Genomic DNA, 19,370 nt, shown 5'->3' on the forward strand with positions numbered 1-19,370 from the left:
AGAAACACCCCCCCCTTTACTGACACTCACTGGCCACTTTATCAGAAACACCCCCCCCTTCTACTGACACTCACTGGCCACTTTATCAGAAACACCCCCCCCTCTACTGACACTCACTGGCCACTTTATCAGAAACACCCCCCCCCTTCTACTGACACTCACTGGCCACTTTATCAGAAACACCCCCCTCTGCTGACACTCACTGGCCACTTTATCAGAAACACACCCCTCTACTGACACTCACTGGCCACTTTATCAGAAACACCCCCCTCTACTGACACTCACTGGCCACTTTATCAGAAACACCCCCCTCTACTGACACTCACTGGCCACTTTATCAGAAACACCCCCCTTCTACTGACACTCACTGGCCACTTTATCAGAAACACCCCCCTCTGCTGACACTCACTGGCCACTTTATCAGAAACACCCCCCCCCCTTCTACTGACACTCACTGGCCACTTTATTAGAAACACCCCCCCTCTACTGACACTCACTGGCCACTTTATCAGAAACACCCCCCCTTCTACTGACACTCACTGGCCACTTTATCAGAAACACCCCCCCTTCTACTGACACTCACTGCCCACTTTATCAGAAACACCCCCCCCCTCTACTGACACTCACTGGCCACTTTATCAGAAACACCCCCCCCCTCTACTGAAACCTCACTGGCCACTTTATCAGAAACTCCCCCCCCCCCCCCTACTGACACTCACTGGCCACTTTATCAGAAACACCCCCCCCCCTCTACTGACACTCACTGGCCACTTTATCAGAAACACCCCCCCCTTCTACTGACACTCACTGGCCACTTTATCAGAAACACCCCCCTCTGCTGACACTCACTGGCCACTTTATCAGAAACACACCCCTCTACTGACACTCACTGGCCACTTTATCAGAAACACCCCCCTCTACTGACACTCACTGGCCACTTTATCAGAAACACCCCCCTCTACTGACACTCACTGGCCACTTTATCAGAAACACCCCCCTCTAATGACACTCACTGGCCACTTTATCAGAAACACCCCCCTCTGCTGACACTCACTGGCCACTTTATTAGAAACACCCCCCTCTGCTGACACTCACTGGCCACTTTATCAGAAACACCCCCCCCCTTCTACTGACACTCACTGGCCACTTTATCAGAAACACCCCCCCTCTACTGACACTCACTGGCCACTTTATCAGAAACACCCCCCTCTGCTGACACTCACTGGCCACTTTATCAGAAACACGCCCCTCTACTGACACTCACTGGCCACTTTATCAGAAACACCCCCCTCTACTGACACTCACTGGCCACTTTATCAGAAACACCCCCCTCTGCTGACACTCACTGGCCACTTTATCAGAAACACCCCCCTCTACTGACACTCACTGGCCACTTTATCAGAAACACCCCCCTCTGCTGACACTCACTGGCCACTTTATCAGAAACACCCCCCTCTACTGACACTCACTGGCCACTTTATCAGAAACACCCCCCTCTGCTGACACTCACTGGCCACTTTATCAGAAACACCCCCCTCTGCTGACACTCACTGGCCACTTTATCAGAAACACCCCCCTCTACTGACACTCACTGGCCACTTTATCAGAAACACCCCCCTCTGATGACACTCACTGGCCACTTTATCAGAAACACCCCCCTCAACTGACACTCACTGACCACTTTATCAAAAACACGCCCCCTCTACTGACACTCACTGGCCACTTTATCAGAAACACCCCCCCTCTACTGACACTCACTGGCCACTTTATCAGAAACACCCCCCTCTGCTGACACTCACTGGCCACTTTATCAGAAACACCCCCCTCTACTGACACTCACTGGCCACTTTATCAGAAACACCCCCCTCTGCTGACACTCACTGGCCACTTTATCAGAAACACCCCCCTCTGCTGACACTCACTGGCCACTTTATCAGAAACACCCCCCTCTACTGACACTCACTGGCCACTTTATCAGAAACACCCCCCTCAACTGACACTCACTGACCACTTTATCAAAAACACGCCCCCTCTACTGACACTCACTGGCCACTTTATCAGAAACACCCCCCCTCTACTGACACTCACTGGCCACTTTATCAGAAACACCCCCCCTCTACTGACACTCACTGGCCACTTTATCAGAACCACCCCCCCCCTACTGACACTCACTGGCCACTTTATCAGAAACACCCCCCTTTTACTGACACTCACTGGCCACTTTATCAGAAACACCCCCCCTCTACTGACACTCACTGGCCACTTTATCAGAAACACCCCCCCTTCTACTGACACTCACTGGCCACTTTATCAGAACCACCCCCCCCCCTACTGACACTCACTGCCCACTTTATCAGAAACACCCCCCCCCTCTACTGACACTCACTGGCCACTTTATCAGAAACACCCCCCTTCTACTGACACTCACTGGCCACTTTATCAGAAACACCATCCCCCTCTACTGACACTCATTGGCCACTTTATCAGAAACACCATCCCCCTCTACTGACACTCACTGGCCACTTTATCAGAACCACCCCCCCCCCTACTGACACTCACTGCCCACTTTATCAGAAACACCCCCCCCCCTCTACTGACACTCACTGGCCACTTTATCAGAAACACCCCCCTTCTACTGACACTCACTGGCCACTTTATCAGAAACACCCCCCCTCTACTGACACTCACTGGCCACTTTATCAGAAACACCATCCCCCTCTACTGACACTCACTGGCCACTTTATCAGAAACACCCCCCCTCTACTGACACTCACTGGCCACTTTATCAGAGACACCCCCCCTCTACTGACACTCACTGGCCACTTTATCAGAAACACCCCCCCCCTCTACTGACACACACTGGCCACTTTATCAGAAATCCCCCCCCCCTCTACTGACACTCACTGGCCACTTTATCAGAAACACCCCCCCTCTACTGACACTCACTGGCCACTTTATCAGAAACACCCCCCCCTCTACTGACATTCACTGGCCACTTTATCAGAAACACCCCCCCTCTATTGACACTCACTGGCCACTTTATCAGAAACACCCCCCCCCTACTGACACTCATTGGCCACTTTATCAGAAACACCCCCCTCTACTGACACACACTGGCCGCTTTATTAGAAACACCCCCCCTCTACTGACACTCACTGCCCACTTTATCAGAAACACCACCCCCCCTCTACTGACACACACTGGCCGCTTTATTAGAAACACCCCCCCCTCTACTGACACTCACTGGCCACTTTATCAGAAACACCCCCCCCCTACTGACACTCACTGGCCACTTTATCAGAAACACCCCCCTCTGCTGACACTCACTGGCCACTTTATTAGAAACACCCCCCCTCTACTGACACTCACTGGCCACTTTATTAGAAACACCCCCCCTCTACTGAAACCTCACTGGCCACTTTGTCAGAAACACCCCCCTCTGCTGACACTCACTGGCCACTTTATTAGAAACACCCCCCCTCTAGTGACACTCACTGGCCACTTTATTAGAAACACCCCCCCTCTACTGAAACCTCACTGGCCACTTTGTCAGAAACACCCCCCCCTCTACTGAAACCTCACTGGCCACTTTATCAGAAACACCCCCCCTCTACTGACACTCACTGGCCACTTTATCAGAAACACCCCCCCTCTACTGACACTCACTGGCCACTTTATCAGAAACACCCCCCCTTCTACTGACACTCACTGGCCACTTTATCAGAACCACCCCCCCCCTACTGACACTCACTGGCCACTTTATCAGAAACACCCCCCTTTTACTGACACTCACTGGCCACTTTATCAGAAACACCCCCCCTCTACTGACACTCACTGGCCACTTTATCAGAAACACCCCCCCTTCTACTGACACTCACTGGCCACTTTATCAGAACCACCCCCCCCCTACTGACACTCACTGCCCACTTTATCAGAAACACCCCCCCCCCTCTACTGACACTCACTGGCCACTTTATCAGAAACACCCCCCTTCTACTGACACTCACTGGCCACTTTATCAGAAACACCATCCCCCTCTACTGACACTCATTGGCCACTTTATCAGAAACACCATCCCCCTCTACTGACACTCACTGGCCACTTTATTAGAAACACCCCCCCTCTACTGACACTCACTGGCCACTTTATCAGAAACACCCCCCCTCTACTGACACTCACTGGCCACTTTATCAGAAACACCCCCCCTCTACTGACACTCACTGGCCACTTTATCAGAAACACCATCCCCCTCTACTGACACTCACTGGCCACTTGATCAGAAACACCCCCCCTCTACTGACACTCACTGGCCACTTTATCAGAAACACCCCCCCTCTACTGACACTCACTGGCCACTTTATCAGAAACACCCCCCCCCCTCTACTGACACACACTGGCCACTTTATCAGAAATCCCCCCCCCCTCTACTGACACTCACTGGCCACTTTATCAGAAACACCCCCCCTCTACTGACACTCACTGGCCACTTTATCAGAAACACCCCCCCCTCTACTGACATTCACTGGCCACTTTATCAGAAACACCACCCCTTCTATTGACACTCACTGCCCACTTTATCAGAAACACCCCCCCTCTACTGACACACACTGGCCACTTTATCAGAAACACCCCCCCCTCTACTGACACTCACTGGCCACTTTATCAGAAACACCCCCCCCTCTACTGAAACCTCACTGGCCACTTTATCAGAAACACCACCCCCCCTCTACTGACACACACTGGCCGCTTTATTAGAAACACCCCCCCTCTACAGACACTCACTGGCCACTTTATCAGAAACACCCCCCCTTCTACTGACACTCACTGCCCACTTTATCAGAAACACCCCCCCCCCTCTACTGACACTCACTGGCCACTTTATCAGAAACACCCCCCCCCTCTACTGAAACCTCACTGGCCACTTTATCAGAAACACTACCCCCCCTCTACTGACACACACTGGCCGCTTTATTAGAAACACCCCACTTCTACTGACACTCACTGGCCACTTTATCAGAAACACCCCACTTCTACTGACACTCACTGGCCACTTTATCAGAAACACCCCCCCCCTACTGACACTCACTGGCCACTTTATCAGAAACACCCCCCTCTGCTGACACTCACTGGCCACTTTATTAGAAACACCCCCCCTCTACTGACACTCACTGGCCACTTTATCAGAAACACCCCCCTCTACTGACACTCACTGGCCACTTTATCAGAAACACACCCCTCTAGTGACACTCACTGGCCACTTTATTAGAAACACCCCCCCTCTACTGAAACCTCACTGGCCACTTTGTCAGAAACACCCCCCCCTCTACTGAAACCTCACTGGCCACTTTATCAGAAACACCACCCCCCCTCTACTGACACACACTGGCCGCTTTATTAGAAACACCCCCCCTCTACTGACACTCACTGGCCACTTTATCAGAAACACCCCCCCCCTCTACTGACACACTCTGGCCGCTTTATTAGAAACACCCCCCCTCTACTGACACTCACTGGCCACTTTATCAGAAACACCCCCCCCCTACTGACACTCACTGGCCACTTTATCAGAGACACCCCCCTCTGCTGACATTCACTGGCCACTTTATTAGAAACACCCCCCCTCTACTGACACTCACTGGCCACTTTATCAGAGACACCCCCCCCCCCCCACTGACACTCACTGCCCACTTTATCAGAAACACCCCGCCCCCCTCTACTGACACTCACTGGCCACTTTATCAGAAACACCCCCCTCTACTGACACTCACTGGCCACTTTATCAGAAACACCCCCCCCTCTACTGACATTCACTGGCCACTTTATCAGAAACACCATCCCTTCTATTGACACTCACTGCCCACTTTATCAGAAACACCCCCCCTCTACTAACACACACTGGCCACTTTATCAGAAACACCCCCCCCTCTACTGACACACACTGGCCGCTTTATTAGAAACACCCCCCCTCTACTGACACTCACTGGCCACTTTATCAGAAACACCCCCCCTTCTACTGACACTCACTGCCCACTTTATCAGAAACACCCCCCCCCTCTACTGAAACCTCACTGGCCACTTTATCAGAAACACCCCCCCCCCTACTGACACTCACTGGCCACTTTATCAGAAACACCCCCCTCTGCTGACACTCACTGGCCCCTTTATTAGAAACACCCCCCCTCTACTGACACTCACTGGCCACTTTATCAGAAACACCCCCCTCTACTGACACTCACTGGCCACTTTATCAGAAACACACCCCTCTAGTGACACTCACTGGCCACTTTATTAGAAACACCCCCCCTCTACTGAAACCTCACTGGCCACTTTATCAGAAACACCACCCCCCCTCTACTGACACACACTGGCCGCTTTATTAGAAACACCCCCCCTCTACTGACACTCACTGGCCACTTTATCAGAAACACCCCCCCCCCCTACTGACACTCATTGGCCACTTTATCAGAAACACCCCCCTCTGCTGACACTCACTGCCAACTTTATCAGAAACACCACCCCGCCTCTACTGACACACACTGGCCGCTTTATTAGAAACACCCCCCCTCTACTGACACTCACTGGCCACTATATCAGAAACACCCCCCCCCCTACTGACACTCACTGGCCACTTTATCAGAAACACCCCCCTCTGCTGACACTCACTGGCCACTTTATTAGAAACACCACCCCTCTACTGACACTCACTGGCCACTTTATCAGAAACACCCCCCCCCACTGACACTCACTGCCCACTTTATCAGAAACACCCCGCCCCCCTCTACTGACACTCACTGGCCACTTTATCAGAAACACCCCCCTCTACTGACACTCACTGGCCACTTTATCAGAAACACCCCCCTCTACTGAAACCTCACTGGCCACTTTGTCAGAAACACCCCCCCCTCTACTGAAACCTCACTGGCCACTTTATCAGAAACACAACCCCCCCTCTACTGACACACACTGGCCGCTTTATTAGAAACACCCCCCCTCTACTGACACTCACTGGCCACTTTATCAGAAACACCCCCCCCCCCCCTCTACTGACACTCACTGCCCACTTTATCAGAAACACCCCCCCTCTGCTGACACACACTGGCCACTTTATCAGAAACACCCCCCCCCTCTACTGACACTCACTGGCCACTTTATCAGAAACACCCCCCCCCTCTACTGACACACACTGGCCGCTTTATTAGAAACACCCCCTCTCTACTGACACTCACTGGCCACTTTATCAGAAACACCCCACTTCTACTGACACTCACTGGCCACTTTATCAGAAACACACCCCCCCTACTGACACTCACTGGCCACTTTATCAGAAACACGCCCCTCTGCTGACACTCACTGGCCACTTTATTAGAAACACCCCCCCTCTACTGACACTCACTGGCCACTTTATCAGAAACACCCCCCCCCCCCACTGACACTCACTGCCCACTTTATCAGAAACACCCCGCCCCCCTCTACTGACACTCACTGGCCACTTTATCAGAAACACCCCCCCCTCTACTGACACTCACTGGCCACTTTATTAGAAACACCCCCCCTCTTCTGACACTCACTGGCCACTTTATCAAAAACACGCCCCCTCTACTGACACTCACTGGCCACTTTATTAGAAACACCCCCCCTCTACTGACACTCACTGGCCACTTTATCAGAAACACCCCCCTCTACTGACACTCACTGGCCACTTTATCAGAAACACCCCCCTCTACTGACACTCACTGGCCACTTTATCAGAAACAACCCCCTCTAGTGACACTCACTGGTCACTTTATCAGAAACACCCCCCCTCTACTGACACACACTGGCCACTTTATCAGAAACACCCCCCCCCCCCCTGACACTCACTGCCCACTTTATCAGAAACACCCCGCCCCCCTCTACTGACACTCACTGGCCACTTTATCAGAAACACCCCCCCTCTCTACTGACACTCACTGGCCACTTTATCAGAAACACCATCCCCCTCTACTGACACTCACTGGCCACTTTATCAGAAACACCCCCCCTCTACTGACACACACTGGCCACTTTATCAGAAACCCCCCCCCCCCTCTGCTGACACTCACTGGCCACTTTATCAGAAACACCCCCCCCTCTACTGACACTCACTGGCCACTTTATCAGAAACACCCCCCTCTACTGACACTCACTGGCCACTTTATCAGAAACACCCCCCCCCCCTATTGACAATCACTGGCCACTTTATCAGAAACACCCCCCTCTGCTGACACTCACTGGCCACTTCATCAGAAACACCCCCCTCTACTGATACACATTGGCCACTTTATAAGAAACACCCCCCCCCCCTACTGACACTCACTGGCCACTTTTTCAGAAACACCCCCCCTCTACTGACACTCACTGGCCACTTTATCAGAAACACCCCCCCTCTACTGACACTCACTGGCCACTTTATCAGAAACACCCCCCTCTACTGATACACACTGGCCACTTTATCAGAAACACCCCCCCCCCCACTGACACTCACTGGCCACTTTATCAGAAACACCCCCCCTCTACTGACACTCACTGGCCACTTTATCAGAAACACCCCCCCTCTACTGACACTCACTGGCCACTTTATCAGAAACACCCCCCCCCCTCTACTGACACACACTGGCCACTTTATCAGAACCCCCCCCCCTCTACTGACACTGGCCACTTTATCAGAAACACCCCCCCTCTACTGACACTCACTGGCCACTTTATCAGAAACACCCCCCCCCTCTACTGACACTCACTGGCCACTTTATCAGAAACACCCGCCCTCTACTGACACACACTGGCCACTTTATCAGAAACACCCCCCCCCCCTCTACTGACACTCACTGGCCACTTTATCAGAAACACCCCCCCTCTACTGAAACCTCACTGGCCACTTTATCAGAAACACCACCCCCCCTCTACTGACACACACTGGCCGCTTTATTAGAAACACCCCCCCTCTACTGACACTCACTGGCCACTTTATCAGAAACACCCCCCTTCTACTGACACTCACTGGCCACTTTATCAGAAACAACCCCCTCTACTGACACTCACTGGCCACTTTATCAGAAACACCCCCCCTTCTACTGACACTCAATGGCCACTTTATCAGAAACACCCCCCCTCTACTGACACACACTGGCCACTTTATCAGAAACACCCCCCCCCCCCTCTACTGACACTCACTGGCCACTTTATCAGAAACACCACCCCCCCTCTACTGACACACACTGGCCGCTTTATTAGAAACACCCCCTCTCTACTGACACTCACTGACCACTTTATCAGAAACACCCCCCTTCTACTGACACTCACTGGCCACTTTATCAGAAACACCCCCCCTACTGACACTCACTGGCCACTTTATCAGAAACACCCCCCTCTGCTGACACTCACTGGCCACTTTATTAGAAACACCCCCCCTCTACTGAAACTTCACTGGCCACTTTATCAGAAACACCACCCCCCCTCTACTTACACACACTGGCCGCTTTATTAGAAACACCCCCTCTCTACTAACACTCACTGGCCACTTTATCAGAAACACCCCCCTTCTACTGACACTCACTGGCCACTTTATCAGAAACACCCCCCCCCTACTGACACTCACTGGCCACTTTATCAGAAACACCCCCCTCTGCTGACACTCACTGGCCACTTTATTAGAAACACCCCCCCTCTACTGACACTCACTGGCCACTTTATCAGAAACACCCCCCCCACTGACACTCACTGGCCACTTTATCAGAAACACCACCCCTTCTATTGACACTCACTGCCCACTTTATCAGAAACACCCCCCCTCTACTGACACACACTGGCCACTTTATCAGAAACACCCCCCCCTCTACTGACACTCACTGGCCACTTTATCAGAAACACCCCCCCCCTCTACTGAAACCTCACTGGCCACTTTATCAGAAACACCACCCCCCCTCTACTGACACACACTGGCCGCTTTATTAGAAACACCCCCCCTCTACTGACACTCACTGGCCACTTTATCAGAAACACCCCCCTCTGCTGACACTCACTGGCCACTTTATTAGAAACACCCCCCCTCTACTGACACTCACTGGCCACTTTATCAGAAACACCCCCCTCTACTGACACTCACTGGCCACTTTATCAGAAACACACCCCTCTAGTGACACTCACTGGCCACTTTATCAGAAACACCACCCCCCCTCTACTGACACACACTGGCCGCTTTATTAGAAACACCCCCCCTCTACAGACACTCACTGGCCACTTTATCAGAAACACCCCCCCTTCTACTGACACTCACTGCCCACTTTATCAGAAACACCCCCCCCCCTCTACTGACACTCACTGGCCACTTTATCAGAAACACCCCCCCCCTCTACTGAAACCTCACTGGCCACTTTATCAGAAACACTACCCCCCCTCTACTGACACACACTGGCCGCTTTATTAGAAACACCCCACTTCTACTGACACTCACTGGCCACTTTATCAGAAACACCCCACTTCTACTGACACTCACTGGCCACTTTATCAGAAACACCCCCCCCCTACTGACACTCACTGGCCACTTTATCAGAAACACCCCCCTCTGCTGACACTCACTGGCCACTTTATTAGAAACACCCCCCCTCTACTGACACTCACTGGCCACTTTATCAGAAACACCCCCCTCTACTGACACTCACTGGCCACTTTATCAGAAACACACCCCTCTAGTGACACTCACTGGCCACTTTATTAGAAACACCCCCCCTCTACTGAAACCTCACTGGCCACTTTGTCAGAAACACCCCCCCCTCTACTGAAACCTCACTGGCCACTTTATCAGAAACACCACCCCCCCTCTACTGACACACACTGGCCGCTTTATTAGAAACACCCCCCCTCTACTGACACTCACTGGCCACTTTATCAGAAACACCCCCCCCCTCTACTGACACACTCTGGCCGCTTTATTAGAAACACCCCCCCTCTACTGACACTCACTGGCCACTTTATCAGAAACACCCCCCCCCTACTGACACTCACTGGCCACTTTATCAGAGACACCCCCCTCTGCTGACATTCACTGGCCACTTTATTAGAAACACCCCCCCTCTACTGACACTCACTGGCCACTTTATCAGAGACACCCCCCCCCCCCCACTGACACTCACTGCCCACTTTATCAGAAACACCCCGCCCCCCTCTACTGACACTCACTGGCCACTTTATCAGAAACACCCCCCTCTACTGACACTCACTGGCCACTTTATCAGAAACACCCCCCCCTCTACTGACATTCACTGGCCACTTTATCAGAAACACCATCCCTTCTATTGACACTCACTGCCCACTTTATCAGAAACACCCCCCCTCTACTAACACACACTGGCCACTTTATCAGAAACACCCCCCCCTCTACTGACACACACTGGCCGCTTTATTAGAAACACCCCCCCTCTACTGACACTCACTGGCCACTTTATCAGAAACACCCCCCCTTCTACTGACACTCACTGCCCACTTTATCAGAAACACCCCCCCCCTCTACTGAAACCTCACTGGCCACTTTATCAGAAACACCCCCCCCCCTACTGACACTCACTGGCCACTTTATCAGAAACACCCCCCTCTGCTGACACTCACTGGCCCCTTTATTAGAAACACCCCCCCTCTACTGACACTCACTGGCCACTTTATCAGAAACACCCCCCTCTACTGACACTCACTGGCCACTTTATCAGAAACACACCCCTCTAGTGACACTCACTGGCCACTTTATTAGAAACACCCCCCCTCTACTGAAACCTCACTGGCCACTTTATCAGAAACACCACCCCCCCTCTACTGACACACACTGGCCGCTTTATTAGAAACACCCCCCCTCTACTGACACTCACTGGCCACTTTATCAGAAACACCCCCCCCCCTACTGACACTCATTGGCCACTTTATCAGAAACACCCCCCTCTGCTGACACTCACTGCCAACTTTATCAGAAACACCACCCCGCCTCTACTGACACACACTGGCCGCTTTATTAGAAACACCCCCCCTCTACTGACACTCACTGGCCACTATATCAGAAACACCCCCCCCCCTACTGACACTCACTGGCCACTTTATCAGAAACACCCCCCTCTGCTGACACTCACTGGCCACTTTATTAGAAACACCCCCCCTCTACTGACACTCACTGGCCACTTTATCAGAAACACCCCCCACCACTGACACTCACTGCCCACTTTATCAGAAACACCCCGCCCCCCTCTACTGACACTCACTGGCCACTTTATCAGAAACACCCCCCTCTACTGACACTCACTGGCCACTTTATCAGAAACACCCCCCTCTACTGAAACCTCACTGGCCACTTTGTCAGAAACACCCCCCCCTCTACTGAAACCTCACTGGCCACTTTATCAGAAACACAACCCCCCCTCTACTGACACACACTGGCCGCTTTATTAGAAACACCCCCCCTCTACTGACACTCACTGGCCACTTTATCAGAAACACCCCCCCCCCCCCTCTACTGACACTCACTGCCCACTTTATCAGAAACACCCCCCCTCTGCTGACACACACTGGCCACTTTATCAGAAACACCCCCCCCCCTAAACTGACACTCACTGGCCACTTTATCAGAAACACCCCCCCCCTCTACTGACACACACTGGCCGCTTTATTAGAAACACCCCCTCTCTACTGACACTCACTGGCCACTTTATCAGAAACACCCCACTTCTACTGACACTCACTGGCCACTTTATCAGAAACACACCCCCCCTACTGACACTCACTGGCCACTTTATCAGAAACACGCCCCTCTGCTGACACTCACTGGCCACTTTATTAGAAACACCCCCCCTCTACTGATACTCACTGGCCACTTTATCAGAAACACCCCCCCCCCCCCACTGACACTCACTGCCCACTTTATCAGAAACACCCCGCCCCCCTCTACTGACACTCACTGGCCACTTTATCAGAAACACCCCCCCCTCTACTGACACTCACTGGCCACTTTATTAGAAACACCCCCCCTCTTCTGACACTCACTGGCCACTTTATCAAAAACACGCCCCCTCTACTGACACTCACTGGCCACTTTATTAGAAACACCCCCCCTCTACTGACACTCACTGGCCACTTTATCAGAAACACCCCCCTCTACTGACACTCACTGGCCACTTTATCAGAAACACCCCCCTCTACTGACACTCACTGGCCACTTTATCAGAAACAACCCCCTCTAGTGACACTCACTGGTCACTTTATCAGAAACACCCCCCCTCTACTGACACACACTGGCCACTTTATCAGAAACACCCCCCCCCCCCCTGACACTCACTGCCCACTTTATCAGAAACACCCCGCCCCCCTCTACTGACACTCACTGGCCACTTTATCAGAAACACCCCCCCTCTCTACTGACACTCACTGGCCACTTTATCAGAAACACCATCCCCCTCTACTGACACTCACTGGCCACTTTATCAGAAACACCCCCCCTCTACTGACACACACTGGCCACTTTATCAGAAACCCCCCCCCCCTCTGCTGACACTCACTGGCCACTTTATCAGAAACACCCCCCCCTCTACTGACACTCACTGGCCACTTTATCAGAAACACCCCCCTCTACTGACACTCACTGGCCACTTTATCAGAAACACCCCCCCCCCCTATTGACAATCACTGGCCACTTTATCAGAAACACCCCCCTCTGCTGACACTCACTGGCCACTTCATCAGAAACACCCCCCTCTACTGATACACATTGGCCACTTTATAAGAAACACCCCCCCCCCCTACTGACACTCACTGGCCACTTTTTCAGAAACACCCCCCCTCTACTGACACTCACTGGCCACTTTATCAGAAACACCCCCCCTCTACTGACACTCACTGGCCACTTTATCAGAAACACCCCCCTCTACTGATACACACTGGCCACTTTATCAGAAACACCCCCCCCCCCACTGACACTCACTGGCCACTTTATCAGAAACACCCCCCCTCTACTGACACTCACTGGCCACTTTATCAGAAACACCCCCCCTCTACTGACACTCACTGGCCACTTTATCAGAAACACCCCCCCCCCCTCTACTGACACACACTGGCCACTTTATCAGAACCCCCCCCCCTCTACTGACACTGGCCACTTTATCAGAAACACCCCCCCTCTACTGACACTCACTGGCCACTTTATCAGAAACACCCCCCCCCTCTACTGACACTCACTGGCCACTTTATCAGAAACACCCGCCCTCTACTGACACACACTGGCCACTTTATCAGAAACACCCCCCCCCCCTCTACTGACACTCACTGGCCACTTTATCAGAAACACCCCCCCTCTACTGAAACCTCACTGGCCACTTTATCAGAAACACCACCCCCCCTCTACTGACACACACTGGCCGCTTTATTAGAAACACCCCCCCTCTACTGACACTCACTGGCCACTTTATCAGAAACACCCCCCTTCTACTGACACTCACTGGCCACTTTATCAGAAACAACCCCCTCTACTGACACTCACTGGCCACTTTATCAGAAACACCCCCCCTTCTACTGACACTCAATGGCCACTTTATCAGAAACACCCCCCCTCTACTGACACACACTGGCCACTTTATCAGAAACACCCCCCCCCCCCCTCTACTGACACTCACTGGCCACTTTATCAGAAACACCACCCCCCCTCTACTGACACACACTGGCCGCTTTATTAGAAACACCCCCTCTCTACTGACACTCACTGACCACTTTATCAGAAACACCCCCCTTCTACTGACACTCACTGGCCACTTTATCAGAAACACCCCCCCCTACTGACACTCACTGGCCACTTTATCAGAAACACCCCCCTCTGCTGACACTCACTGGCCACTTTATTAGAAACACCCCCCCTCTACTGAAACTTCACTGGCCACTTTATCAGAAACACCACCCCCCCTCTACTTACACACACTGGCCGCTTTATTAGAAACACCCCCTCTCTACTAACACTCACTGGCCACTTTATCAGAAACACCCCCCTTCTACTGACACTCACTGGCCACTTTATCAGAAACACCCCCCCCCCTACTGACACTCACTGGCCACTTTATCAGAAACACCCACCTCTGCTGACACTCACTGGCCACTTTATTAGAAACACCCCCCCTCTACTGACACTCACTGGCCACTTTATCAGAAACACCCCCCCCCACTGACACTCACTGGCCACTTTATCAGAAACACCACCCCTTCTATTGACACTCACTGCCCACTTTATCAGAAACACCCCCCCTCTACTGACACACACTGGCCACTTTATCAGAAACACCCCCCCCTCTACTGACACTCACTGGCCACTTTATCAGAAACACCCCCCCCCTCTACTGAAACCTCACTGGCCACTTTATCAGAAACACCACCCCCCCTCTACTGACACACACTGGCCGCTTTATTAGAAACACCCCCCCTCTACTGACACTCACTGGCCACTTTATCAGAAACACCCCCCTCTGCTGACACTCACTGGCCACTTTATTAGAAACACCCCCCCTCTACTGACACTCACTGGCCACTTTATCAGAAACACCCCCCTCTACTGACACTCACTGGCCACTTTATCAGAAACACACCCCTCTAGTGACACTCACTGGCCACTTTATTAGAAACACCCCCCCTCTACTGAAACCTCACTGGCCACTTTATTAGAAACACCCCCCCTCTACTGACACTCACTGGCCACTTTATCAGAAACACCCCCCCCCTCTACTGACACACACTGGCCGCTTTATTAGAAACACCCCCCCTCTACTGACACTCACTGGCCACTTTATCAGAAACACCCCCCCCCTACTGACACTCACTGGCCACTTTATCAGAAACACCCCCCTCTGCTGACACTCACTGGCCACTTTATTAGAAACACCCCCCCTCTACTGACACTCACTGGCCACTTTATCAGAAACACCCCCCCCCCCCCCACTGACACTCACTGCCCACTTTATCAGAAACACCCCGCCCCCCTCTACTGACACTCACTGGCCACTTTATCAGAAACACCCCCCTCTACTGACACTCACTGGCCACTTTATCAGAAACACCCCCCTCTACTGACACTCACTGGCCACTTTATCAGAAACACCCCCCCCTCTACTGACATTCACTGGCCACTTTATCAGAAACACCATCCCTTCTATTGACACTCACTGCCCACTTTATCAGAAACACCCCCCCTCTACTAACACACACTGGCCACTTTATCAGAAACACCCCCCCCCTCTACTGACACACACTGGCCGCTTTATTAGAAACACCCCCCCTCTACTGACACTCACTGGCCACTTTATCAGAAACACCCCCCCTTCTACTGACACTCACTGCCCACTTTATCAGAAACACCCCCCCCCCTCTACTGACACTCACTGGCCACTTTATCAGAAACACCCCCCCCCTCTACTGAAACCTCACTGGCCACTTTATCATAAACACCACCCCCCCTCTACTGACACACACTGGCCGCTTTATTAGAAACACCCCCCCTCTACTGACACTCACTGGCCACTTTATCAGAAACACCCCCCCTTCTACTGACACTCACTGCCCACTTTATCAGAAACACCCCCCCCCTCTACTGAAACCTCACTGGCCACTTTATCAGAAACACCCCCCCCCCTACTGACACTCACTGGCCACTTTATCAGAAACACCCCCCTCTGCTGACACTCACTGGCCCCTTTATTAGAAACACCCCCCCTCTACTGACACTCACTGGCCACTTTATCAGAAACACCCCCCTCTACTGACACTCACTGGCCACTTTATCAGAAACACACCCCTCTAGTGACACTCACTGGCCACTTTATTAGAAACACCCCCCCTCTACTGAAACCTCACTGGCCACTTTGTCAGAAACACCCCCCCCTCTACTGAAACCTCACTGGCCACTTTATCAGAAACACCACCCCCCCTCTACTGACACACACTGGCCGCTTTATTAGAAACACCCCCCCTCTACTGACACTCACTGGCCACTTTATCAGAAACACCCCCCCCCCCTACTGACACTCATTGGCCACTTTATCAGAAACACCCCCCTCTGCTGACACTCACTGGCCACTTTATTAGAAACACCCCCCCTCTACTGACACTCACTGGCCACTTTATCAGAAACACCCCCCCCCCACTGACACTCACTGGCCACTTTATCAGAAACACCACCCCCCCTCTACTGACACACACTGGCCGCTTTATTAGAAACACCCCCCCTCTACTGACACTCACTGGCCACTTTATCAGAAACACCCCCCCTTCTACTGACACTCACTGCCCACTTTATCAGAAACACCCCCCCCCTCTACTGAAACCTCACTGGCCACTTTATCAGAAACACCCCCCCCCCTACTGACACTCACTGGCCACTTTATCAGAAACACCCCCCTCTGCTGACACTCACTGGCCCCTTTATTAGAAACACCCCCCCTCTACTGACACTCACTGGCCACTTTATCAGAAACACCCCCCTCTACTGACACTCACTGGCCACTTTATCAGAAACACACCCCTCTAGTGACACTCACTGGCCACTTTATTAGAAACACCCCCCCTCTACTGAAACCTCACTGGCCACTTTGTCAGAAACACCCCCCCCCCTCTACTGAAACCTCACTGGCCACTTTATCAGAAACACCACCCCCCCTCTACTGACACACACTGGCCGCTTTATTAGAAACACCCCCCCTCTACTGACACTCACTGGCCACTTTATCAGAAACACCCCCCCCCCTACTGACACTCATTGGCCACTTTATCAGAAACACCCCCCTCTGCTGACACTCACTGGCCACTTTATTAGAAACACCCCCCCTCTACTGACACTCACTGGCCACTTTATCAGAAACACCCCCCCCCCACTGACACTCACTGCCCACTTTATCAGAAACACCACCCCCCCTCTACTGACACACACTGCCCACTTTATCAGAAACACCACCCCGCCTCTACTGACACACACTGGCCGCTTTATTAGAAACACCCCCCCTCTACTGACACTCACTGGCCACTATATCAGAAACACCCCCCCCCTACTGACACTCACTGGCCACTTTATCAGAAACACCCCCCTCTGCTGACACTCACTGGCCACTTTATTAGAAACACCCCCCTCTACTGACACTCACTGGCCACTTTATCAGAAACACCCCCCCCCACTGACACTCACTGCCCACTTTATCAGAAACACCCCGCCCCCCTCTACTGACACTCACTGGCCACTTTATCAGAAACACCCCCCTCTACTGACACTCACTGGCCACTTTATCAGAAACACCCCCCTCTACTGAAACCTCACTGGCCACTTTGTCAGAAACACCCCCCCCTCTACTGAAACCTCACTGGCCACTTTATCAGAAACACAACCCCCCCTCTACTGACACACACTGGCCGCTTTATTAGAAACACCCCCCCTCTACTGACACTCACTGGCCACTTTATCAGAAACACCCCCCCCCCTACTGACACTCATTGGCCACTTTATCAGAAACACCCCCCTCTGCTGACACTCACTGCCAACTTTATCAGAAACACCACCCCGCCTCTACTGACACACACTGGCCGCTTTATTAGAAACACCCCCCCTCTACTGACACTCACTGGCCACTATATCAGAAACACCCCCCCCCTACTGACACTCACTGGCCACTTTATCAGAAACACCCCCCTCTGCTGACACTCACTGGCCACTTTATTAGAAACACCCCCCCTCTACTGACACTCACTGGCCACTTTATCAGAAACACCCCCCCCCACTGACACTCACTGCCCACTTTATCAGAAACACCCCGCCCCCCTCTACTGACACTCACTGGCCACTTTATCAGAAACACCCCCCTCTACTGACACTCACTGGCCACTTTATCAGAAACACCCCCCTCTACTGAAACCTCACTGGCCACTTTGTCAGAAACACCCCCCCCTCTACTGAAACCTCACTGGCCACTTTATCAGAAACACAACCCCCCCTCTACTGACACACACTGGCCGCTTTATTAGAAACACCCCCCCTCTACTGACACTCACTGGCCACTTTATCAGAAACACCCCCCCCCCCTCTACTGACACTCACTGCCCACTTTATCAGAAACACCCCCCCCCTCTACTGAAACCTCACTGGCCACTTTATCAGAAACACCCCCCCCCCTACTGACACTCACTGGCCACTTTATCAGAAACACCCCCCTCTGCTGACACTCACTGGCCCCTTTATTAGAAACACCCCCCCTCTACTGACACTCACTGGCCACTTTATCAGAAACACCCCCCTCTACTGACACTCACTGGCCACTTTATCAGAAACACACCCCTCTAGTGACACTCACTGGCCACTTTATTAG

General features: G+C 52.5%; 1 protein-coding gene across 1 annotated transcript in view; it reads left to right on the forward strand.

Moving 5' to 3' along the window:
• Positions 1 to 19,370, forward strand: part of LOC136679416 (5-hydroxytryptamine receptor 7-like) — a 65,348-nt gene that overhangs the window by 12,428 nt on the left and 33,550 nt on the right. The gene's annotated exons all lie outside the window — the stretch shown is intronic.

This window comes from Hoplias malabaricus, chromosome Y (assembly GCF_029633855.1).
Source record: "Hoplias malabaricus isolate fHopMal1 chromosome Y, fHopMal1.hap1, whole genome shotgun sequence".
In the NCBI taxonomy this organism is placed as follows: domain Eukaryota; kingdom Metazoa; phylum Chordata; class Actinopteri; order Characiformes; family Erythrinidae; genus Hoplias; species Hoplias malabaricus.